The sequence below is a fragment of the Rhincodon typus genome, chromosome 14, assembly GCF_021869965.1.
Source record: "Rhincodon typus isolate 14 chromosome 14, sRhiTyp1.1, whole genome shotgun sequence".
NCBI classification, from domain to species: domain Eukaryota; kingdom Metazoa; phylum Chordata; class Chondrichthyes; order Orectolobiformes; family Rhincodontidae; genus Rhincodon; species Rhincodon typus.
Genome location: NC_063345.1, coordinates 57,542,496 through 57,568,541, shown reverse-complemented (window position 1 = coordinate 57,568,541; position 26,046 = coordinate 57,542,496). Strand labels below are relative to the sequence as shown.

Genomic DNA, 26,046 nt, shown 5'->3' with positions numbered 1-26,046 from the left:
TACAGTTTTATAAGCTGTTCCTTTTAATTAAGGTTGCTTCATTCAAATTATTCAAGAGCTTGAACTTTTACAAACCCAAACCTTGCTGCGTTAATTTAAGTCGCTTATTTTAAATGACTGCATGATTTGATTTTCCTTCAATTAAAGTAAAATTACTGTTGATCAGTACAGCTTCATTAGCAAGGCAGATACCTGGTCAATCAGCAGTCAACTAATCTCATGGAATAGCAGCGATTTAACTCGTCAAATAACAATCATTCATATAAAACCTATTCCAGACAGTAGGGAAACCTGAAATCTAGCAAAACTGCAAATCCTTTGAAAGACCGGTTTCTCAATTCCTGGCATTACTGCCACGCTCATAGCTTTTGTGTGTTTGGATACCCACGATTAAACTCCAAAATTTGAAAACCAGTGATAAAGCTCGTTTATGGATTCAGTTTATGCTAGTATAATATTTTAAGTCATTTCTTGTTTAGTTCCGACCACCTTCTGTACAAAAGCAGTCTTGAGGCACACTGCGGGGAGGAGTACAAAATCTAGTCTGATGCTGCAACTGCAATACTGCAGAGGTACAGACTGTTGACAGTTCAGACAAGACATTAAATCCAGGATACTTCTATCCTCTTGGGTAGCTGCAAAAGACCGCACGATACTGTGTTAAAGATTCTGAAATGGCTGAACCTCTGAGCGTAGGAACTGGAATGAGCTGTTTAGATCCTTGAACCTGTTCTGTCAGTAGATTAGATCATGGCTGACCCATGACCTAACTCCACATACTTGTCATATCCCTTAATACCTTGGTTAACAAAGATCTATTAATCTCCAATCTACCAGGCTTTATATTTAATGCTTCTGTAAAAATAGAGGAGATGAATGTAGTTCAAATGCACTAAACATTCATATGTGAACATTGCAGTTTAAAAGTTCTACCCTTTTCTCTATTTTCCAGGTGATATTTATTAATAAATGGAAACAGAAGTGGAATTCGTAGACATATGAAAAGGTGCTCTGGTGAGATGGATGTTTTGTGTTCTGCTTAACTATTTGTTCTATTTAATAAACAGCTTCTTTCATTAAAGTGAATGAACAGTATTGAAATATTGTTGACAGTGGCCTGGCCCTTATGTTACAACATCAGCCCTGAGCATAAACAGCATTCCACGATGGTGCAACTGTTTGCCAGATGTTCTGTGTGAACATCACCATTAAATGTGACTTCTGCAAAGAGCATGTGCAAACTGGGCGTTAATAGACCGTTTGCAAGTTCGGTTTTTATGAAGACCAATATATCACTGCCATTGAAAACCATGTTTATTGAACAGTGCTTGAATAGTGAGGACATAAGGCTGATCGCACATCATTCTCCTTGTAGGGGAGAATGTTAGGGGAAGATTTTTATGGACCTTTCAAAACTCTGAAAGATTTTTTAAGAGTAAATAATGAGCGCTGTTTCCACAAATAGGAAGGCTTGTATCTGAAGCTTCACTGTAATTGGCAAAAAATTCTGAGGTGAGGTGAGGTGAGGAAAATTAATAGTTACTTTCAAGAGGGTATTGAATAAATACTTGAAAAGGCAAAGATTTCAGGGCTATTGGGAATGAACAGAGGAGTAGAATGAATTGGAAAAAGGCGCAATGGGTACTGTACTATGAGGCTGTTTCCAATGTGATCAACGTTATATTGGGGCTGATTGTGTGGAGGTTCCCACTTAGAGAAAGGGCTGAGAAACTTGCGAAGTAGCCTTTTATTAAATGTATAGCTACTCGGAGATGATACTCTTACTGGCTGCACAGTTCTGGCTATAGATCATTCAAGAATGTTCAGGAAAACCATGCATTGCCTAAAAGTAAGAACCTGCCCATTCGGGTTACAACACATAGGTGATAATTTGGCTAATATGGAGGTGTTGAGAGCCAGACCCCAAGTGGCGAGTTGGTGATTTCCCATTTCCTTTTGTGCCTTTGTTGTCTAAAGCTGTATGCAACTAAAACCATTTTGTGAATTTGTTACATTCAGGAGGATTTTTGCTGTCTTGTTTAAAATGCAGGGTCTGCATTACAAATGGATTATAGCTCCCAGCAAGTGTGTTGTAAGGCCAGAGCAGGTATTGATCAAGATGCAAGGATTGTAATTCTGTGTCAGTCATACTTCTGTGAATAGATTACTCATTACCCTTGTGTGATAATATAACTTAGTTCTCTGAACAGAAATTTATCAGTTTTATGGATAGGTAGGACAAGAAAATGGTTTTTAGTGCTGATGACTTTGGCTGAAATGTTTAAGTCTTATTCTGGCAATAAGCAATTTTGTATGTAAGCATTATTCCCATGTAATAATGATATTGACTGGAAAATCCAGGCTACAGAGTGGGCCAAAGCTGATCAATTGATAATGCTCATCCCCCATATGCTGTACATTTTACCAACACCAATCTGCTTCACCTTCAGCAATCTTAATACCTTCCCACCCACTCCCCGTCGTATTCTGAACTCTATCTCTAAACCCACACCTTTCTCCACTTCTTCCCTTCATACAAAGCCTTGACAAGATCTACTGCTCCGATTCGGAATCCAGTTACCTATCTAGTCGTGATCCTACCAGACAACTACATGCTCAGTTGTTTTCGTGTCTGTAAGGCATTATGTGAAATTTATTGATGTTTATGGTGCCATAAAAATGTATGCTGTTGTTATTCCTGTGTAGATTTTAAATCTGTGACAACTTGGAAGGGATTGAGCAGTTCTGTCCTAACTTGAAATTATTTTAAGTCTGTTCTTGTGCTTAATTGCAATACGCTTAATCATCAGTGATTCAGATGTTATGGGTTTCTGGATTTCTTCAATCCATTTTAATTAGCCTCCTTCTCAGTACTAAGTACATCTTTATCGTTTGAATGCAATCTGTCTTTCTGAGTTAAAGCTTCATTATTGATTAGAATTAAGTATCTTGCAAGATGCTTTACATTTCTCAACATGCCCAACATGATATCATGAATGGCTCCTAGAAAATATTTTGCAACCTGGCATGTGAGATTTCCCTTGTTGATTACATTTTCATTGAATCTAAACAATTTTCAGTGAAAAATGAGTCTCAAAACAATGTGATGAACTATTTTGGAAAGTGCGCTGACGTTCAAGTTTCACTGCCTAGGGTCATTACAAAATTGTTATATTTAATGAAATCAATCAAAATCCCCAATTTACCTGCCTGACGCATTCAGATTGAATCCAATATATTGACCAGGTTTCTGTACTTGACAAGAACTTAATGTTTATTACGAACAGATCAATTCTAACCGTAGGCGATCAAAATATTAACGACAACTTATAACCCTTAAACTCTACCCTTTCTTAAGGCCTTACACACATGTAGACAGAAACAGACAAACAACAAAAAAAATTCTGTAGGTGGTGGAAAAGAAATTAGGGGAATGTGTTCCTATAGCACTAGTCCACAGGATTTAATGAGTTATCATTTTGCTTCTTCTGTGTCGCTCTGTTCTCCTTCTTTCCAAGTCATTTTAGTTCTTTACTGAAGGACAGGGTGTCAGCACACCAATTGTTTAGTCACTTGGTCAATGTTTAGAGGCAGCAGCCTATGGGAAATGATGACTGTGAATAACTGGCTACATTCCAATTCTTTTGGTAATTCTCTGCAAGCGAGGAGAGATGCTGAATTTTCAGAGTCTGAAGGCTTGCTGCTGCTCTATTATTCACATACTAGGCTGCCCATCTGTTCAGGAGCCAATAAATCATGTTGCTGTGTGATCTACACGTTGGTCCTGATTGGAAATCCAATAAGCCGATTTCTCTGGGCAACACTGCCCTGACCACACCACCCACCCACCCACACACGCACACTCTCACACGCACGCATCCCCCCATACACATGCACACACACACGTGCACACAGACACACACATGCATGCATGCCCGCGCACACTCACGCGCGTGCGCGCACACACACAGTTGTCCTGCCGCTTCAACAAGACAACAATGTGACTACAACCCACAATGAGTTCCAGCATATTGTTTTAAAACTGCAACAGCATCTTTCCCACTTTCCTTGGTTTCAAACAGTACACCCTTTTTACCATCTTGGCCCACAGTCCAAAATTAAAGAAAGCTAAAAGGATTTAGTCTTTACCACTAATAAAGCCTCAGCTATGGTAGGGAGACCTCTTGATTATGAAACAGCTACAAAAGATGAGATGCAATCATTTGGTAATATAGAGCTTGGGTTTTGCTTGGAAAAAAAAAGTGCATTTTCACTAAACTTTTTGAATTGCACTCACTCAGACCATTCGCAAGAATTTCCAAAGGGCAAATAAGATTTATGCTGTATTAGAAGAGTGTGCTGATTCATTGGCAAGTGGGCTGTCATTGGTACATGTATCGTCATGGAGAATGTGCCAGTTAGCTATTGACTGGAGGTTTAATGTCAACTGTTGTTTAGATTTTAAATCAGACAGTTTGACACTGATTGGTGAAGCATTACCATGAGAAACAGACAGAGAATGGCTGTTAGCACTTTTGTTGAGTTGTAACAGGTGCAGTGTGTGTACATGTTCTTTCTGGCTGCAATGAATAGGGCTCTGTGTATTAATATGTAGCTCCCAATACACACAAATGCTCCATTACTATGACCCTGACTGATAATCGTAAATTCATTGACAATGTAATCCTTCACACAATCCCGAGATTATTTAGCAAACGTTGTCCAATCTCTGAATGAAAATCTATTGTTGGATGCTATGTGAGTTTTGCGAGTGTGGGACTGAAACAGTCATGACCTTTGCTTGTTGCAAACAGGCAAATGGATATGCTGCTTGGTATGATCTACCAGTCGTTGTGATGTATGACCCATGTGTACCTAACATCACTGAAAATCAGACACCAAATTACTCATTTGATAGGCAGAACATTTCTTTTTCGCTTGCTAGCAATATCCTGTTATTGACCAAACAGCCACACTTGCAAATCTCACAACACAGTATCCAAAGTTAGACATGATTCTGCATGTGGGCGTCAACCACCAAATAATCCTGAATATGCTAGGAATTATGCTGATAATCTAGGATTGTCAGTCAGCTTCACAGTGTGAAGCACTTTCAGTGTGCTGGAAGCAGACAGAATGAAAGTGCAACATATGCAGTGTATACACAAGTCGGGTTTGGATATCTTCTTTCTCTTTGATCTGCAAACCACATCACGTCCAAATTTTAGCTAACTCCATCAGCAAAGAGACGTGCAGATAGATTGAAACCAGAGAACCTTCAGCTCCACCCATGTAATGTGCTGAAGGCTGTCTTCAAACTGATCTTTAAATTAGTTACCCTTCATTTGCAATTTCTTCACTGATCTGAAGAAGTAATTTCTTTTGCAAACTTTCAAGATTCACTGTTGTTTAGTTCCAATTCCCAAAACACAAATACTGTCTGAATGCATTTCTTGCAAGGATTACAAATGTTTTGTTCCCAGCTAAATTAAGCTTACCTGCTCTGCTATGATCTAACACTCCTAGCTGTTAACCTCCTTAAGGCAACAAGCCTCCAAGAGTGATTGGCTTTGACCATGCTATAATTGCATCAATTCCATTTTCTGTAGTTAAACTTTAATTTCTCAACTTCTCCTGTTTCTCAACTGCTTATTTTATATTGCCTCTATGTTTACCCCCACCAAAGTATATCACTTCACACTTCACACTGAAATTTCACCAGCCCTCTTGAAATCAATTGCTGTCCTCCACAAAGGTTATGATACTTGTAAGTTTGACGTTGTCAGCAAATTAATTTGTGTCCTGCATCTTCATATCCTGACTCAACAATACAGATCAACTGCTACCAATCACAGCAAACCCAGCTGTATACCTATCTCCAGTCTTAGAAAGGGCCATTCGCCATTACACTGTTTCTTCTAACTCAGCCAATTTGTTCATGTCACGTGGACTTAGACATTGTAGACAAATCTCTATCATTTTATCGAAACCCTTATTTGGAGGTTCCCGTGCACCATGTCAATTGTTTTACACTCACCAACTCTCCCTTACCAACTTACCTTATCAAAAAACTCAATCAAATTATTCAACTAAAACCGTGCTCAGTAAATCTGTGCTGACTTTAACTAACTAATCTACATCAGTAATTTACTGCTAATTTTGTCCCAAATCATCATTTAAAAAAGCTTTGTTACCATTGAGATTAAACTGACTGGCTTAAGGTATTGGCTGTATCCTGAACCTTACATTTGCATTTCTCCACACCTTTGCCACCACCCTGTACCTAAGGAGGATTGTAAGACTATGACCGGTGTCTCTATGATCTCTGCTCTTGTCTAGTTTCCTCAGCTGCAGATCTCATTGGTCTAGATGATTTATCAACTTCACATCCGACCAACTTTTCCAATACCTCCAGCATATCAATTTGTAGCCCATCTACTATCTCAAACGCCTCCTCGTTCACTGTATGATTTTTATTTGAATCTTCTTCCTTGGGAACAACACATGCAAAGTGCTCATTTAGAACTTCAGCCACCCACTTCTCCATTTTCAATTCTGCTTTTTGATCCCTAATCAGCCCAACCCTTCCTTATAGAACACCGTTAGGTTAGCTGCCAGTTTCATCCCATACCCTCTGGATGCTTCCCATTAGCGTTCATGCTTGCCTTTTGAATTTGCTGTATTTAGCCTGGTTCTCATTGCATTACCAATCTGATATCTGCCATACACAGTCCTTTTTCTGCTTCATCTTAGTCTCATGTTTCGTAAACCATCTCGTAATAATTTCAGAGATAGCAAGAACTTTTTCTGAAGAAGAGTCCTGACCGGAAATGTCAACTTTCCTACTCCTCTGACATTGCCTGACCTGCTGTGTTCCTCCAGCTCCACACCGTGTTGTCTCATAATAATTTCAGCTTTGTTTGTCATACTGGGGGAATATACCTTGACTGTACCTGAACAATCTCCTTTCCGTACTTACCGCACAGTTATACTTTCCCCATGATTCTAATTAGTTTGGGCCAGATTCATGTTCGGCCCACTAAAATTGGCCCTCTCCCAATAGTTATTGTTATGTGGATTGCATTTAATCTTTTTCCATAATAGACCTTTAATGTTATGATTCTTTGATTGTGCCCCAAATGTTCCCCTGCTGTCACTTGATTCACTGCATTCCCCTAAATCAAGATGCAGCAACGTCTCCATACACGACGTAAAAACACAAAACAAATGCTGGAGGTATTCATCCTCTCAGTGAGCACCTGTAGAGAGAAGCTGAGTTAATATTTCAGGAGATAAGATTTCATTAGAAGTGCCTCCTTCCTTATTTGACTGGATAGATACAGATTTGGAAAATTCTCCTGAATACACTTCAGAAATTTCATTCTCCCCCCTTCCTTTTTGCATGACTATGATCCCAGTCTATATTAGGATAATTTAAAATCACCCATTATAAGTTCCCTATTGGTTTTGCAGTCCTCTGAAGTTGCCTTACAAACTTATTCTTCTAGTTGATGATCTTTCAATTAAGCATCTTGGTACAATAGCATTTCAAATATTTCTTAACAAAATAAGTAGATTCTGCCCTTGATCCCTCTCAGACCTCCTCTGTCTCTCTCCAGCAGCATAATATTCTCCTTAATCAATACTGATAAGTCTTTCCTTTTTTTTTCTTCCTTGTCTTTCCTGTTGTGGCGTTGTTCCTTTCTATGTGTAACACAAATGAGGAAGTTTATTTCATTTGTTTGAGGATTTTGTACGAGTTTATTTACAACTAAAACTAATACAGAAAGTATGGAGTAAACTATATACACACTCCCCTTAGTCTATGATGCTGAAACACAGTGACTGTTGCCTTTTGTCATGTGGTGACATCCTGGTCCTGGCTCATTTGAAAGTTGGATTTTTAAAGCAACCCTGCCCTTAAAGTGATAATACTCCCCCTTGTATCAAAAAATGATTGATACCAAGTCCTTTCCTTTGTTTAAGCAGGTCTTCCATTATCACCACAACAGAATTTTCCCAGTGTATACCTACACCTGTAGCTTATTTATGATGCTCCCTGCATATGCACCATGAAGTTAATTTTAACCGTATTGTATTTTCTTTCTTTTCTGACCTCATTTGCTTTACAGTTTCACTTTTAGTCCTTATCATTTGTACATCTTTTTTGGCCTTTCCGATGTTACATCCTGGTTCCCACCCTCTGTCAAGTTAATTTACACTATTGCAAATAAAGTATTAGCAAAGGTCCCACAAGGACTTTGGTCCCAACCCCATTAAGGTGCAACCAGTCTGTCCTTTCCCAAATCCGGACTCAACGTTCCAAATATTCTTCCCTCAGCCATAGATTCACTTAGGCTAACCTCCCATTTCAATATTCACAAGCGCATTGCATTATCAGAAAACTGATAACTTTTGAGGTTCTGCTTGCTGCCCTCATTGCTAGTTTGCTGAAATCTGATGACAGAAAGTCATCCCTCCTTTCAGCTGTGTTGTTGATATGGGCCATAACTGCTAGCTGTTCACCTTAGTTCTCCCCTCCATCCTATCCGCATTCCCTCCATTTAAATAATATTGTTTTTCTATTCTTACTAAAGTGGAAAACCACACTTTTTCCCACCTTATAATCCATTTGTGCCCTCTCACTGATCCTATTTCTATCCTTTTGCAGCTTCCTTGTATCCTCCTCAAAACTTGCGTTCATGCCTTTTATTGTACCGTTGGCAAATTTTGCTCTGGCTCAGTCAGTCATACAGTCATAGAGTCATTGAGCTATGCAGCATTGAAGCAGGCCATTCGGTCCAAATTGTCCATGCTGACCAGATATCCTAAATAAATCTAGTTCCATTCTCCAGCATTTGGCTCATATCCCTCTAAACTGTTCCTTTTCGTATATCCTTTGAGATGCCTTTTAAATGTTGTAATTGTGTCAGCATCCACCGCTTCCTCTGGCAGCTCATTCCATACACTCACCATCCGCTGCATGAAAACATTGCCCCTTAGCTCCCTTTTATATCTCTGCTCTCCCCTCTTAAATCTGTGCCCTCTAGTTTTGGACTCCCCCCACCCCCGCGAAAAGACCTTGGCTATTCACCCTATCCATGTCCCTCATGATTTTATAAACCTGTAGAAGGTCACCCCTCAACCTGTGATGCTCCAGGGAAAATAGGCCCAGCATATTCAGCCTCTCCCTATAGCTCAAACCTTACAAAAATGTTCTTGAGCTGCTATTGATTTCACAGCATCTTCCACCACCTGATCACATTTCAAAATGTTTTATGGGACAGTGAAACATTTCAAATTGTTTTCAGTTACTGTTCCAAAGAAGAAAATGTGGCAGCTACTTTGGACAGGAAGTAATGCAGACACAATTAAATAAATGACTAAATCATTTGTTTTCATGTGTCGGTTGTGTAACTAAATATGTGGTAGGAACTTGAGGACCACTTTGCCTGTCCTTCTTTGAAATAACATTGTAAGTTCCTTAATTCTATTGACCTGAGATGGAGCTCTGTTTAACACCTGGATTACATGTGAAACGGGCTTGAACCCACAAGCGTCTGACTGAGACGTGATAGCGGCTCTGTCACAGCCTTATGGCACATCAGTCTTGTGTGTTGGAACTGGAGGGCAATAATGGAAACCCACAGCTTGTGAGTTAACCTTTGAAACAGAGAACAACAAGCTAGGTCTGTGACTGAGCTGTCTCAACTCTCTTTCTCGCTTCGAGTTGCTGACTGCTGTGCTGCATTTCTGGCACTTCTCTCTTTGTTGCAGTGCTTGGTCAGGATCCCAATGCCCAGATGATTTCACGATTTTGACCCCAGGCCGCGACTGTGTTGCTGATGTGACATGACCTTTTAAAACCCCCTAACGGGTCCAGAGGCGAGCTCCAGCATCCAACTGGGGACACAGGCATTACCAAGAGGTGGGTGCTGCTTGTAGAAGTCAAGCCACAAAGGGAGGGGGCAGACATGGTGCCTGTTAGTATATTGTAGAGGAGAGCAAGCAGCACCTTGGACAACCAGCAGTCTCACCATGCACGGCAGCGGGCATATGGCCAAGTCATAAAAGTAATGTGCATGATCTGGGCACAAGATACCCAGGTTCTGAAATATTTTTCACCATGTTAAAAATACTTTTACCCTCTGCCTGCACTAAACCGGAATGCTGTGTACTAAAATGCAGAACATTGTTTGTTTGGATTTGTCAGTATTCGTTTTCTCTCATACCTGCTAACAAGCTCCTCAAGCGATGATTGTGGCCTCGCTCCCATCTCCTCACCATAGCCCCCAAACCTGACTGCAGCACTTTGAACTTCTAAGCATGTTGCAGAGGTGCTTGGATTCAGACACACCCTTCGGGATTGCAATCTTCAATCTGCATCCATGCTCTCCCCCAAATTGCACTGAAAATCCAGCACTAGATTCTGCTACTTGTGTACTGAGCCCAATGTTGCATATTTTACAGTATGAGACTCCTGCTGGTGCATGGAAAGAGGCCCTGATCTTCAGTGCTATCAAAAAGTGGTCAATGTTATGAAAAGAAGCACAAGTGCAATTAATGGTACCTACCAATTACTCTTGCATCTTAAAGAGCACTGAATTTCATTATCAACAGACGCACATCTGACATCATTACTGAGACTTGCTCTGGGTGCAGCAGCGGGGTGGGGTGCAAGTGATGTTGACTGATGATTGCAGGAGGCTCAAAGAAAGGGTGAGGTTGTCCAGTTTCTGAATGTCTTTGAACTGTGTTACCAGTCATCTGCAGCAAAGCACTGCTGACGCTGGTCTTGTTGACCAGTATGCAAGCACTGGGCTGACTCTCGCCGTTAAGAGTGTTGCACTTATAGCTGGGCCTCCTGCAGTGCCACAACGATGCCACCCGAAGGTTGCAGGAACAGCAACTCATATTCCGCTTGGGAACCCTGCAGCCTAATGGTATCAATGTGGATTTCACAAGTTTCAAAATCTCCCCTCCCCCTACCGCATCCCAAAACCAGTCCAGCTCGTCCCTGCCTCCCTAACCTGTTCTTCCTCCCACCTATCCCCTCCTCCCACCTCAAGCCGCACCTCCATCTCCTACCGACCAACCTCATCCCGCCCCCATGACCTGTCCGTCCTCCCTGGACTGATCTATCCCCTTCCTAACTCCCCACCTACACTCACCTTTACTGGCCCCATCCCCGCCTCTTCGACCTGTTTGTTTCCTCTCCACCTATCCTCTCCTCTATCCATCTTCTATCCGCCTCCCACTCTCTCCCTATTTATTTCAGAACCCCCTTCCCCTCCCCCTTTTCTGATGAAGGGTCTAGGCCCGAAACGTCAGCCTCTCTGATCCTATGATGCTGCTTGGCCTGCTGTGTTCATCCAGCCCTGCACCTTGTTGTCTCGGATTCTCCAGCATCTGCAGTTCCTACTATCTCTGCACTTATAGCTATTCAGTTCCAAGACAGAGGTTGATGGATCACACTTCATGCAGATGGCTGATCATCAGGTATTGGTTTAATTTTTATTGTTCTGCAATTGCAAAGGGACTACAACGATAGAGTATGGAGGTGATGGTAAAGCAGTGGCTGAAGATGTGTTCCAGTTATTTTTATGTACACTGAACATTATCTACATTCCCAAAGCCTACAATCTGATACTATACAATACAGAGCTTCTCGCTGCAGATTATTATTTTTAAATTGCGTGTCAGGTAACATCAGTTGAATGCAGGCTCATTTCTATGTTGTTAATGCATAACAGCTTTGTGTTTCACGTGAATTGTGATTGTTTCAGAAATTGGACCTCCATACATTTCGGTTGCTCCATTTGATGAGAGGCAGTTGATTTGAGGCTGAACTTAAGCATTCTGTGCAATCCTCAACATAAGGACCGCTTTCTTAGATTTTTCATATTTTGAAATTTACAATTGCTATGCAATAAAGTATGTGTGCCAACAGACAGGAAGCAAAAAGAATGCAGTGAGAGACAACTCTACAGAAGATTGTGCTGTTGGTGTCATTGGGCTTGCCTTGGGAGGCGCCTGGCTGGGCTAAGCCCACTAAAAAATTTACTCGTCTATCATTTCTGTCTTAGAGTCACAGAAAAAAGCCCTTTAGCCCATCAAATCTGTGCTAGTCAAAAACAAGAACTTAACTATTCAAATCCTATTTTTCAACACTTGGCCCATTGCCCTGTGTGCCTTAGCTTTGCAAGTGCTCATCTAAATGCTTCTTAAATGTTATGAAGTTTTCTACCTCTACCAGCTTTGCAAGCGATGAATTCCATGTTCTACGAATTCAATTATTTTTGATGAATCAACATTCTGAGTTAGACGTGCGCAGGTTCTGAGATTCCAGTGATCGGTCAAATGCTATCATTTCCCAAAATCTTCAATGCCTTCTCCAGCGAGGAATATCAATCCAACTTGTGACTTACACGTTTGCTTTGGAGTTGGGTTTACTACTCAAGAACGCCAGTTTGTGTGAGTCTGACACATGCACAACGCTCATCACTGTTAATTTCTCTCACAGACCAGTTGTTATGAAGGAGTAAATAGGCCAGTTCTTTCTCAAGCCCTGAACTATGTCAGAAATTTGAAAGATTTGCCACTTAGGATGATCATCCAAGAAAACTTCGCTAGGCCCCACGTGGGGAAACCCTCCATGAAACTCAAGGAAAATGACACTTAAAATTCAGGTCCATAAATTGAAATTTAACGAGTAAAAGCAAGGCAGGTTCTGTTTCTGAAAGAAAAACAAAGGGCTGGAGAAACTCAGCAAGTATGGCAGCATCTGTAGAGAGAAAAACATATATTCTGTGGTCTCTTGAGCCAATTTCCAAGATTTGTCTTAGTTGCATCTGCCAGTTAATGTTTTTCTCTATTGATGCTGCCATACTTGCTGAGTTTCTTCAGCACTGGCTTTTTTTTTGTTTTAGATTTCCAGCATTGCAGTTCTTTGTCTTTATTGTCTTGTTCCTTTTTCTGTTACTTTGTACAAGGATGGGGTCTAACCACATCTCTTCAGAGATAAAGTTAGTCAGCTTTGGAAATATTGATCGGCATGAATGCAGCTCACCAACACAAAAAAAAACACGTTGTTATGGTGCCTGGGAGAATTATCATATTCAATATGTGAATTGCTCCTGATTTCTCACAATGCTGATGTTAATGCATTGATTTGAACGTTCTGACAGAATACCATTCCTTCACAACTTCTTCCCATCGTGTTTGCTCCTTATTAATTGCTCCATTGTATAGATGTTGGTTGCCTTACACCTTGCAGCTCAAGGACTGAAGAGCTTGTAGCCTTTATAGAGAACAAGGAGCCAGCCTTTCCCAACAAGATTACTGCCTTGGCTTTTTAAAGCTGTAACACATTATCTGCCCACTCAGCCCGTAGTGTTACGATCCTGAAGGAGATCAATAACTCGTTCCTTTAAAAAATCTGAAATGAATCTTAAATGAAACCATAGTTGCCACAGTTTAAAACAAATGCTTTCTTCCAAAACACGTCAAACAAAGCACGCATTAAGTACTATCTTAGGTAACCACCTGTAGTCTAAAACCCTGAATCAATGCCAGTTAAACATGAATTAGTACCCAAATTATGATAGATAATAAACTATAGATTACACATTAAATGACTGATGCATCTTACTCTTTGGCTCAAGAAACCGCACAATATATGTGCCATTAATCTCTGTCAAAATCCGTTAAAATTCTGCCTTCCTCACAGAATCTCATTGCCTCTTCTTTTAGGATTCAGTCTTCTTTCCAACCTGGGCTCGATTGGTATGGTCTTCATAAAAAATGGCACATGTCCGCAGAAACTCCTCAATCTGCTTGCAATGGAACGGATGGTTCTGACCCAATTTATCTTAAAATAACCAAAGCAGCTGCAGTGTCTGCGTGTTTGCCATTCTTAATTCCTAAATCTAGCTTTCATAGTTTTTAGCCTGCTTATACTGCACCTCTGGGATCATCATTCTGAGCTCATTTGTTTATGCAAAAGTTGGGAAAACACGTTAATGTTTACACCAGCCTTCTCACAATACCAATGTTGCATATTCAAATACACATCTGCTGTATCTAGCCTTCTGTATCAAGCATCCTTCATTGTAGAAATGCAAAGGTGTCTATTTGCAGTTCCGTCGATCAATGGAATGTGCATTAGCCATGGGAAATCTAAATGTTCCTTATTTCAGAACAGTTTTTCCAAGAGTTTCTGTGGTCTCACTAATCCCTCAGTTGTGATCTCTTTTGTGGGTTCATGTTCTGTCTCTCACTCCCCCTATGCACGCACCATTGATTTTTATATGCATTTGTCTTGTTGCGTGTCACTGTTTTTCCGTCCCACTCCTTTCCTACCCCTCTCCATGTGAGCATTCAGTTCTGTCGGCGAGGATAGGACCTATTAAAACGTTTTTTTGCAATACACTACTCAGCCTTTTCATTAAATCTGTTTTCGAAAAACTCAACCCCTTGAAGCAAAGCCTCAGTTTATGCTTCTTTAAAAAAAAATTGCTCAAATTTAAATTTCCAACCATGTTCATCTACAGAGACACACCATTCCTATGATGCTGCTTGGCCTGCTGTGTTCATCCAGCTCTGCACCTTGTTGTCATTGGTAATTGTCTGTTGAGTTTGTGTGTGTGCTTTACACAGAGGGAAGAGATGCTAATAAGCTAACTCACTGAGGTCTAGTATCTAATGTCATGTGTTCGGAAACCACCTTGGTGACGAGCATGACTTTATTCCGTCACAGGAAAGCATATGCAACCACACAGCAGAATAAATGAACCAAGAGGACGATTATGAGGCATGGTGAGTACACAAATAGGAGCACTTACCAGAAAATTTTCCAAGTTTTTAATTTGCTTTCATGATTTCGGCTTTTATCTTATTTGTTTCACATCAGCTGAGCCGTCTGCTGGTGATATGATGAGGCTGAGCCTTCTGCTGTGCAACAATTTGAACAATAAACCTGTGGATGACAGATTCAGTGACCAAGTCAGAATGAGAGAGCAAATCTTAAGTTTACGTAGAACCTTTCACGATCCCAGGACATTCCAAAGTATTTTTCATGTGTAGTTGCTTATTGTAATGTAGGAAACATGGCAACAATAGTGACTTCTCACAGGTGGTAATGTGATAGTGCCTGGGTTATTGTCCTTTTGTGATGTTAGTAGTGGATTATATATTAAGTAGGACATCAAGGATAACTCACCTGCTCTTTTTTTATTTGTAGTAATGTTGTGGATGTTTTACTCCGAACTAATAGAGCTGATGGAGCCTCAGTTTAACATGCATCCTGAAAGATAGAAACTTCAAACATTGTAGTGCAACCTCAGAATTGCATTGGAGTGTCAACCTTGGATGTGAATTCAAGACTGTGGAGTGAACCTTGAACCCACAATCTGCTGACACACAAGTGTGCTGTCAACTAAGCCAAAGCCGGCACCCCTCCAGTCACAACACTGTGGGCTTTCTGATTTGTTGTCTCTTCCGTCTGATCGAGTCCATGGCTACTGAGATCCAGGATTGGTTCACCGAATGGTTCCCTCTATAGTAGAACAGATGAACCCATCAAATGGGAGACCAGGCCAGATATTCAGGGCAAGTAACAGTCATGGAACCCATATTGCAATGCCTAGGATATATGATGCAAGGAGGAGAATGCAAATAATGACTAAAGTATTTGATCTCGGTGCCATCTTTGCTTCAGACAAGTGGACAGTAACATGGTATCTCTTTGTGTGATCTTGAACACTTTGCTCATAATTGCCATCAAGGAGAGGTAGTGTGAAAGCAGGTTTGTTTTACTGCAACGTTAACCTCAACAGGTTTGGTTATGATTTGGCTTCCAGGCAGATGCCCATTTCACTGATGGTCAGCACCGATATAATGTGTAACTGCAAGCCCAGAAATGCGGCTGTGTGTGTTTGGAGTCTTGTGAAGTAGTTGTGCCTTGACTGAGGATCAATGCGTGGTTGTGAACTGTTGTGCAGCAGCTACTTTTAAGCTGGTTTTCAGATGGCGATGATTGTAGCCCCTGAAAGCCTCATGAAGCAATATTGCAGCTTACAGCAAGTAACAGGTAGCTGCTGGTTAGTTACATTGTGATTTCTGTCGGCTGCATAGAATTTGTGTTTTAGGAATGGCTCATGCAAACTTCCCATGTTGATTGAGATAAGGCCAATGTGTCGTGTTTCCACAGAGGATAGTACTCCAGTGTCTCCAGTGTTGATTTTTTTTTTCACTTTGGAGTTCAGTTTCAACCTTTTTTGACTGTCGAGCCTTTGATCTAATACTCAAGTGGGCAGGTAACTTGTACTTGAGCTAGTGCTGGTGCCACAGCAATTGCATGTCAGTAGTGAGTTACTGATTAGTGTTAGCATCCACTCCCACACAGCATCTTGTTCATGGCACATACTAAGGATAGGGAGGTCCCTGACCTGAAACACTGAAGCTAAGCTGACTGCAAGAAGTTGAATGTGACAGCCTCCCCACCCCCAACCCCCATCCCACAACAATCATGGGATGAGCAAAAACAAAGTTGCAGGAAAAGCTCAGCAGGTCTGGCAGCATATCTGTAAAGGAAAAAACAGAGTTAACGTTTCAGGTCCGGTGACCCTTCCTCAGAACTCAGAATCATGGGATGAGAGCTGGCTTGCCTAGGCCAGCATTTATTGCCCATCCCTAATTGCTCAGAGGGCTGTTTTGCACTCCAGTTGGTGAACCTCATTGAGAGATACCAAAAGTCGCAGGTATTTCTGACAGTGGGAGCTTTTGGTATAATACCTCAGGGTTCATTCATTCCCTGCCCTGTTATTTCTTCATGCTCCCAATAGGTTCAATTCATACAAGGACTGTTGCTTTGCTGGCCACCCTTCATGTGATAGCCTAGACACTGATTTGTTAATGAGCTGTTCGTCCTTGGGTGGTACTTCAGATTAATTTTTATTCCTCTCTTTTTTGTATTCTCATTCTCATGCATATTGTCCAGCAGAATCCTTTGGGCAGCGACTAAACTGGAGTTAGCCCTTCCCTCGCTCTCCCCAGTTGTTTGCATCAAAGGAAAAGAGTACGATTCCATAAAGTTTAGTGATTGGTCAGAAGATTTTACAGAATATAGAAAGCAGCAAAGATTGACTGTCACAATCTTCGCCTCATTTTTAGAAGGAGAATTTTACAGTCATTGAGTCATACAGCACAGCAACAGACCCTTCCTTCAGTCCAACCAGTCCATGCTGACCCTAATTCCAAACTAAACTAGTCCCACCTGCCTGCGCTTGGCCCATTTCCCTCCAAGCATTTCTTATTCATGTGCTTATAATAACTGTAAGAAATCTAGAAGTAATAGAAAAAAGTAAGAAAGTTTCTAGAAGAAATAAGCATTTTATGTTTGACTAATTTTTTGGAATTGTTTGAGGAAGTAACAAACCATGTGGATAAAGAGGGACCTGTGGCAATGTGTACTTAAATTTTCAGAAGACATTTCACAAGATGCTAATTCAGAGGTTACTACATAAAGTTATGGAGGTAATGTACTAGGATGGAAAGAGTACAGGTTAGCTACCAGGAATCATAGAGTGGATATAAATGTGTCATTTCGCATTGCAAGTTGCAATGAATGAATGCCACAGAAACCAGTGCTGGACCTCAGTTATTTGCAATTCATATCGATAACTTGGATGGAGGGACCAAATGCAAAGTTGCTAAATTTGCCAGTGATACAAATATAGCTAAGAAAGTAAAATGTGTAAATGACTTAAGGAGTCAGCAAAGATCATACAATCCCTACAGTGTGGAAACAGGCCCTTCAGGCTAAACTGACCCTCAGAGCATCCCACCCAGACCCCATCCCCCTAATCTACCCATCCCTGAACACTATGGGCAATTTTAGCACAGCCAATCTACACAGCCTGAACATCTTTGGAGTGTGGGAGAAAACCCACACAGACACGGGGAGAATGTACAAACTCCACACAGACAGTCACCTGAGGGTGGAATTGAACCCACATCCCTGGCACTGTGAGGTGGCAGTGCTAACCACTGAGCCACCATGCCACCCCAAAGAGACGTGCAAAGGTTAAGATAATGGGTAGAAATTTTGCAGATTAAGTGTAATGTAGAAAATATGAACTTGTCCACTTGCATAGGAAGAAGAGACAAGTAGCATTTTATTTAGATGAGAAAACGTTGCAGAACATTATGGTACAGAGGGATCTACGTGTCCTGGTGCATGAAGCACAAGAAGTTAATATATAGGCACAGCAAGGGATTAGTAATGATTTAGAAATGGGATGTTGCTGTAGATTGCAGGGGGAATGGAATATAAAAGTAGGAATGCTTTGTTACATTTGTACTGGTCATTTGTGAGACCACATCTAGAGAATTGCATATGGTTTCGGCTATTTTAGTGAAGAAACAACTTCATTCTATTAATTGAAAATTCACACAAATGATTCTGGAGGGAGCAAGTTACCTTGAGGAAAAGGTGAGCCTGAATCATTTGGCAATTTAGAAGAATGAAAAGTAACCTTGAATCATACAAGATTTGTTTGTAATTTGCACGATGGTTGCTGGAAGGCTAGACCAAGGTGACAGTCTGAAAATAAGGTGCCTCTTTTTACTCTTTTTCCTGTGGTATGAGTGTCACTGGAAAGGTCGTTATTTGTTGTCTATTGTTAATTGTCGTTGTACTCAGCGGCTTGCTCGACCACTTCAGGTGGCAAGGGACTCAGAGAACTCTGGAGATCTGACAGGAAATTGCAGCTGAGGCCACAGTTCGCTATTCCTGCTCCTATTTTCTATGTTTGTATCCATATTTGCATGTAGATACTGAATCTGAGACTGTCTGTTCTGCCTGTGCCATTGGGTCAATTTTTTGATTTTGTCCAATGGATTGAGATTGTCTCTTGGAAAAGCGCAAACTGGAATCTGTCTTCTGTCTGACCCATATTTAAAAACTGCCAAGTTTCACGTTGTACTTACCTGATGTGTAGATAGTCTTAATAGGAGCAGAAAGCTGAAAGTAGCCCTTTGTTAGTGAAATAAAAAAACAAACTGTGGAATGCCAGGGCTCTGAAACGAACAAAAAACAGAAATTGTTGGAGAAACTCAGCAGGTCCAGCAGCAATGGTAGCAAGAAAGTGGAGTCAATGTTTCCACTCTTGTGACCCTTCTTCAGAGCTAAAAGCAGCTAGGTAACGGTGGTATTAAGCTGATGACGGGTGCAGGAATTGGGGGGGCGGAGTGCTGCTGTGATCAGAGGTTACAGGGAGAAGTCAGGAGATTGGGGTTGAGAAATATCAGCCATGATTGAAAGGTGGAGCAGACTTGATGGGCCAAATGGCCTAATTCCACTCCTCTATCTTAGGGCTCTTATTCTCCTGCTTTGTCTTTCCCTCCTCCGTGTTCTCATGCAGTTCTATCTTTGAAAGAATCTTTGGTCCTTTCACTTACTTCATTATTTGAATTTTCACATGATTCAAACATATTTGTCTAAAGTTTTAATTATGTTTATATATCTGCTTACAAAGTTTTGGATGTAAGAATCATATTGTTGAGAGGCAGGTTCGAATTGATTGATCACAGAATCTAAAACTTGGTTTGGGGTTTATTAGGTTCAAGCACGTTAAGATATATTAAACCGAGTTGAATTACTTGCTTTTAAACATTGCTATGTACAGAGGGATTCCCCGACCCACTCAAACCCTTCCATTGTCTCTCCATCATGCAGCATCTGAGCTGAGAGACCAGCAAAAAGTGATTTGCTGGCAGGTCTAGTCCAGGCATATGGTGGGTGGGTAAGTCAGTTCTAATATCTTGACTGCATTGAGCAACTTGAGATGTGGAAAACTGTAGGGCCAGATGGGATCTAGCCCAGGTTACTGCCTGAGGCAAGGGAAGAAATAACTGGCGCATTAGCAGATATCTTCACATCCTCCCTGACCACAGGTGAGGTTCCAGAGGATTGGAGATTAGCCAATGTTGTTCTCTTGTTTAAGAAAGGAAGCACGGGTAATCCAGGAAATTATAGGCCAGTGACCCTGATGTCTGTAGTGGGGAACCTCTTGGAGAAGATACTGTGATACAAGATATATGCACATTTGAAAGAAAATGGACTAGTTAGTGACAGGCAGCATGGTTTTGTACAGGGAAGGTCACGAGCATTTCCAGCAACTTTGTTCTTGGTCCTGATTTACAGCATCAACTTTGTTCTTTCGGTTTTATTTTGTCATGTCTCACCAACCTGATTGAATTTTTTGAAGAGTTGACAAAGATAATTGATGAGGGAAGACTTGTGGATATTGTTCATATGGACTTCAGTAAGGCATTTGATAAAGTCCCACATGGCAGATTGGTACGAAAACCAAAATCACATGGGATTAGGGGTGGGCTGGCTAGATGGATACAAAGTTAGCTTGGTCATAGAAGACGGAGAGTAGCAGTGGAAGGGTGTTTTTCAGAATGGAGACTGGTAACAAGTGGGGTTCCACAGGGATCAGCCTTGGGTCCTCTGTTGCTTGTAGTATATATAAATGAGCTGGAGATAAATGTGGGTGGTCTGATTAGTAAGTTTTTAGATGACACTAAGATTGGTAGAGTTGCTGATAGTGCCAACGATTGTGAAAGGATACAACAGGATATAGATAGCTTGGCAACTTAGGCACAGAAATGGCACATGGAGTTTAATCCAGACAAATGCGAGGTGATGCATTTTGGAGAATCAAATTTAGGTGTGAATTATACTGTAAATGGCAGAACCCTTAGGAACATTAACATACAGACGGATCTGGGTGTGCAGGTCCACAGTTCCCTAAAAGTGGCAATACTGGTGGCCAAGGTGATTAAGAAGGCATATGGCATGCTTGTCTTCATTGCCCAGGGCATGGAGTACAAGAGTTGGCAAACCATGTTGCAGCTATACAAAACCCTTGTGAGGCTGCATTTGGAGTATTGTGTGCAGTTTTGGTCACCACATTACCAGAAGGATGTGGAAGCTTTGGAGAGAGTGCAGAGAAGGTTCACCAGGATGTTTCCCGGTCTTGAGGGCATTGAATGTGAGGAAAGGTTAAAAAGACTAGATATAGTAGGAACTGCCGATGCTGGAGAATCTGAGATAACACGGTGTAGAGCTGGATGAACACAGCAGGCCAAGCAGCAACAGAGGAGCAGGAAAGCTGATGTTTTGGGTCTGGACCTTTCTTCAGAAAAGCCTTAAAAAAACTAGGATTGTTTTCACTGGAAAGGTGGTGGCTAAGACGAGACCTGATAGAGGTCAAGAAAATTATGAGAGGCATAGATAGGGTGGATAGTAAGAGGCTTTTTCCCAGGGTTGACGTTTCAATTACAAGGGACATGTGTTCAAGGTGAGAGGGCATACATTTAACGGAGATGTGCAAGGAAAGTTTTTCATGCAGAGAGCAGTAGGAGCCTGGAACACACTGCCAGAGGAGGTGACATTTAAGAGGCATCTGGATGGTTACATGAATAGGGAGAGAATAGAGGGATATGGATTGAATAAGGGCAGAAGGTTTTTTTTTAGCTTAATCAGGGCATGATGATCAGCACAGGTTTGGAGGGCCGAAGGACCTGTTTCCGTGCTGTACTTCTGTTTTGATCTTTTGTTCTATAGGGAAGTAGGGGAGGATGGAGAATAGTAATCCAGTCAGTCATACCAAGGCACTTTGTTTTTGAAATAAAACTGACATGGTAATTCGGGAGATAGTAGGAACTGCCGATGCTGCAAAATCTGAGATAATAAGGTGTAGAGCTGGATGAACACAGCAGGCCAAGCAGCATCAGAGGACCAGGAAAGCTGACGTTTCGGGCCTAGACCCTTCTTCAGAAATGGGGGAGGGGAAGGGGGTTCTGAAATAAATAGGGAGAGAGGGGGAGGCAGATAGAAGATGGAGAGAGGAGAAGATAGGTGGAGAGGAGACAAACAGGTCAAAGAGGCAGGGATGGAGCCAGTAAAGGTGAGTGTAGGTGGGGAGTTAGGGAGGGGTTAGGTCGGTCCAGGGAGGACGGACAGGTCAAGGAGGCGGGATGAGGTTAGTAGGTAGGAGTTTATTGAATATTGCAAATGGTCATAGTGCGGCGATTACTCTCCCTTTTTTTTAATGTTGTACGACTACAAAGACAGAGTAACAGTTGTGCATTTGTTTTAAAATGATGAAATGGACTTTTTCTTATTTCACTGGCTGGGATGCGAAAGGTAAACAGTTCAAAATGGCAATCTCCTTTTCACTTCGAGTTGTTTCTACTGTTGCCAGGGAATAGGACAATCAGTGGGGCTGTAAGTCAAGCTCATTCAAAGAGCCAGTATGGACTTGAGGGGCTGAATAGTCTCCCATGCTGTTGTAAATATGAAAAAGACAGTTTCAATAGAGGCACAAAAACAGAAGTTGCTGGAAAAGCTCACAAGTTTGGAGGAAGGGTCACCCGACCCGAAATGTTAACTCCGATTTTTTTTCTTCACAGTTGCTGCCAGATCTGCTGAGCTTTTCCAGCAACTTTTGTTTTTGTTCCTGATTTACAGCATCCGCAGTTCTTTTGGTTTTTAGTTTCAATATAGGCCTCTGACGGAGAAGGAATTGAGCCTGTTTTTGGCTGCAGTTCGGAGCAAAACAATTAATTTAAATTACAATAAAAGTGTGCAAAACATTTCATGGATCACTATGTATGACAATATAATCATCTTGCAGTGGATGGTTTTAATAATCATGAAGTGCTTTCTAAAACGTCTTTACAATGAAGTATTAATTTGAGCATCCTTTAAGTTCTGTTTAAACAAACACGTGTGAATCATTTTGGTTAAGTGATGGATGCTGATAAACTGTAGTATTTGGGAGTGATAGTGGAGTCCATAAGCTTAATGCTCTAAGAGAAATGAATTCATTTTAGCAAATATGTAACAGTTTCCAGTGAGCAATCTACAAGAGCCAACTTTCAGAGGTGGGGCTGAGCCTTTTTCTAATGGCTACAATTTAGTACTTCCATGGCACAATAAAATGGAATAAAGAAATGATTATATTGCTTTAAAAATGTGACGCTAGATTAAACTCTGGTCTGTAAAAACGTATGGTGGTAATTTGTTACAATACCAGAACTGACCCTCCTTGTCTATCTTGTGTGAATTTCAATAGTTTCTTACAGGTAACGACAGATCCCTTCTGTCTCATTGGACCTTTATTCTTGTTTGCTTTCCCCTGAGGTCGAGTATTTAGATTTTTTTGTTTAAGCATGCATGCCTGCCTGCAGTCATAATTCGTGCTTGGAATTTATTTACTTCAATATTTTCTTCTCTCCTTCCAAAGCAGATTGACCCCCCGCCCCCCCACCACCCCACCAAGTTAAGTTGAGCAGCATACTTCCTATGCTGCTGTGTAACCAACAGCAAAGAAGAGCATTAGTTTGAGCTGAGGTGGCTTACATCCTGTCAATGTTTCTCCCTCTCAACAACAAAAACAAAGTCGCTGGAAAAGCTCAGCAGGTCCGGCAGCATCTGTGGAGGAGAAAACGGAGTTAACGTTTCGGGTCCGGTGACCCTTCCTCACAACTGGTGGTGGCTGGGAAAATGTCAATTTATATGCAGAAAATAGGGAGGTGGGTGGGGTAGGGAGTAAACAATAGGATAGAACCCAAAGAGAGAGAAAGACAGTTGGACAGACAAAAGAATTGCTAACGATCAGGCTGGGAGGGTGAATAGTTGTTAATGGGGACTGTTAGTGACTAACAACAGGGGGTATGTAGTGGCAGGCTATGTTTCTCCCTCTCAATCTCTGTTGTCGGGACCCACTTGCCCCCTCCAGCATCCTTCAATAACCTAGCCATCATATAAGTATAAGATGGATGGAGCAAGTTTAAATTTCACTGTCATCCTTTTTGCTGCTGTTGTTATTTATTGAGTTACCGGGGGTTTCCAAAGCTAGAATTACAACATGGTATGTGTCAGCCAAAGAGAGACCGTGCATTTATATAGCACCTTTTTATGATCTTGAGGCTTTACAACCCATGGAGTACTTTTTGAGGTTACTGCTGTGATGTAGGAAATGGGGCAGCCAGTTTGCATGCAACAAGCTCTCAAAGAGCAATGTGTTATTGTTGGGACAATTTCATTGTTATGTTGGTGGAAGGCTCAGTGTGTCTGTGGACACTCGGAAGAAGTTCCCTTCTCCGTTTCTTCAAGGTACGATTCCATGACACTTTACATCCACCTGGGAGGGCAGCTAAGGGCTTAGGAAAAACACCAGAAAGTGTCAGGCTCAGGCCATTGACAGAATTGTTTTGGATATCTCAATGCTTTTTAAACCCTTTTAATGTGTTTTTTTCTCCAAGTTTTGTCTTTTGATTTGACATTCTGTTATTGAATGTGCAGGAGGACTTTGGAGTGATCTCAAGTTAACTTTAAGCTGCCTTTTAGTGCACTATATTCCTGGAAGGTGGTCACAACTTGGGCCAGTTATACATTCCCACTTCCTTTGTCCCGTCTGTACTTGTAGGTGTTACATTGGAATACCTTTCCTAAATTGCTCCACCTCACTACCTCTTCTCCTCATCCCCGCAAGATGTTCCTTAAAACTGTTCTCTAAACTTTAATGATCTCTGGGTGTAAATTTTATAGTCATGTGAGGCGGCTTGGAGTGTATTGCTTTGTTAAAAGCGCCATATAAATGCAACCTGTTGGCTAGTTTGAATCTATTTTAATGTCCTATTTGCAGTAAACCACATGCAGTGTTTCTCTAAATGCCGGCTCCAAAAGAAAAACAAACTGAAATCCCGATAATACCAGCTCGTCCATGTTATATATCTTAGGGTTACCATGCTGCTGTGGGTTTATTATTACCATTTTTGCTTATCTTCCCAACAGCAGCTTAATAGCACTGGGGAACTAACTGCAGCCTGAAGCACTTCTGACCAGTTTCATGATAAATTGTGTACATTATAATGAATAAAAAAAAAGAACCGATGGCTCAAAGCGAGTAATTGAACTGCTGAGTTCTGACTCCTCTTGTAAGCCACTTAAACTGCATTCTTGCTTTGATGTCAATGCATCCAAGGTGGCTCACTCTCTGTATGTAGCCTACTGTCATACATCCATTATCTATAATATGTTTATATATGTGTAATGGTACCAAACAGCGTAAGAGGTTTCCACTGCATCTTGAAAGGGTAATTTATATGTTCTATTTCTTTGGACATGCAGCTGTAAATATTGAACTGATAAGTTTCTTATTTTGGGAACTGGGAAAATTACATGTATTTTACAGTCCTGGGTTAATTTCCATAGCACAGAAGTGTTTCTGAGAATTCCGTATAGTGAAGTGTATCTATTTTGCGGTGGTGCTTTCTGGAATCTCTACAGAATGTCTTAAACGCCAATGTAAGGGCCATCACCACTTCTTCACTGTTAGTGACAGATCGCTGTAGCCTCCTGAAAACAAATCTACATCCAACTTCCTGTGATCTGCCTTGTCTTTTCAGAAACAGCTGCGCCACTATTTTCCTTGACTTCTCTTTGCATCTCCCACACTAAACTCCACTGTCTTCTCTTTTTCTCACTCTGCTCTGTGTGGTACAGCACGTAGGTCATTTTTTTTTGCATGTGATAAATGCTATTGATTTGGTAGCTGATGGACATTCACATTCTTGGCAGAGTGAAAAGAAGGGTTCTGATGAAGGGTCTAGGCCCGAAATGTCAGCCTTTCTGCTCCTATGATGCTGCTTGGCCTGCTATGTTCATCCAGCCCTGCAGCTTGTTGTCTTGAATAAACAAGTGTGCTTTGTTCACGACACGTCTGTAAGTTTAGGTCCACAATGTTTGCTCCAGTTCATTCCTGAAGAAACTTGTTTATGTTGTGTATGTAGCTTTCTGCCTAACCCAGTCCTCTGTGCAGCGGTTTTGCTAATTAGCATGTCTCTGTCATTGTAAATCTTCAATGCTCTGAGATGGCATCAGTCCTATTATTATGTAAATCTAAAATGCATGTTTCCTTCCCAAATGCGTACAAGTGGCTTGAGGCTGGTGTATTGGGAAGGCAG

General features: G+C 41.3%; 1 protein-coding gene across 5 annotated transcripts in view; it reads left to right on the top strand.

Annotated features, from left to right (window-relative positions):
* elf1 (E74-like ETS transcription factor 1) overlaps positions 1 to 26,046 on the top strand; it is a 263,211-nt gene that overhangs the window by 147,221 nt on the left and 89,944 nt on the right. For 3 of the 5 annotated variants that reach the window (XM_048605142.1, XM_048605137.1, XM_048605139.1), the window contains exon 2: positions 953 to 1,014. The gene's annotated coding sequence lies outside the window, so the exon portion shown is untranslated. Of the gene's footprint in view, positions 1 to 952; positions 1,015 to 14,800; positions 14,818 to 26,046 lie in introns of those variants that run through there. The other 2 variants (XM_048605140.1, XM_048605141.1) reach the window with 2 other exon arrangements.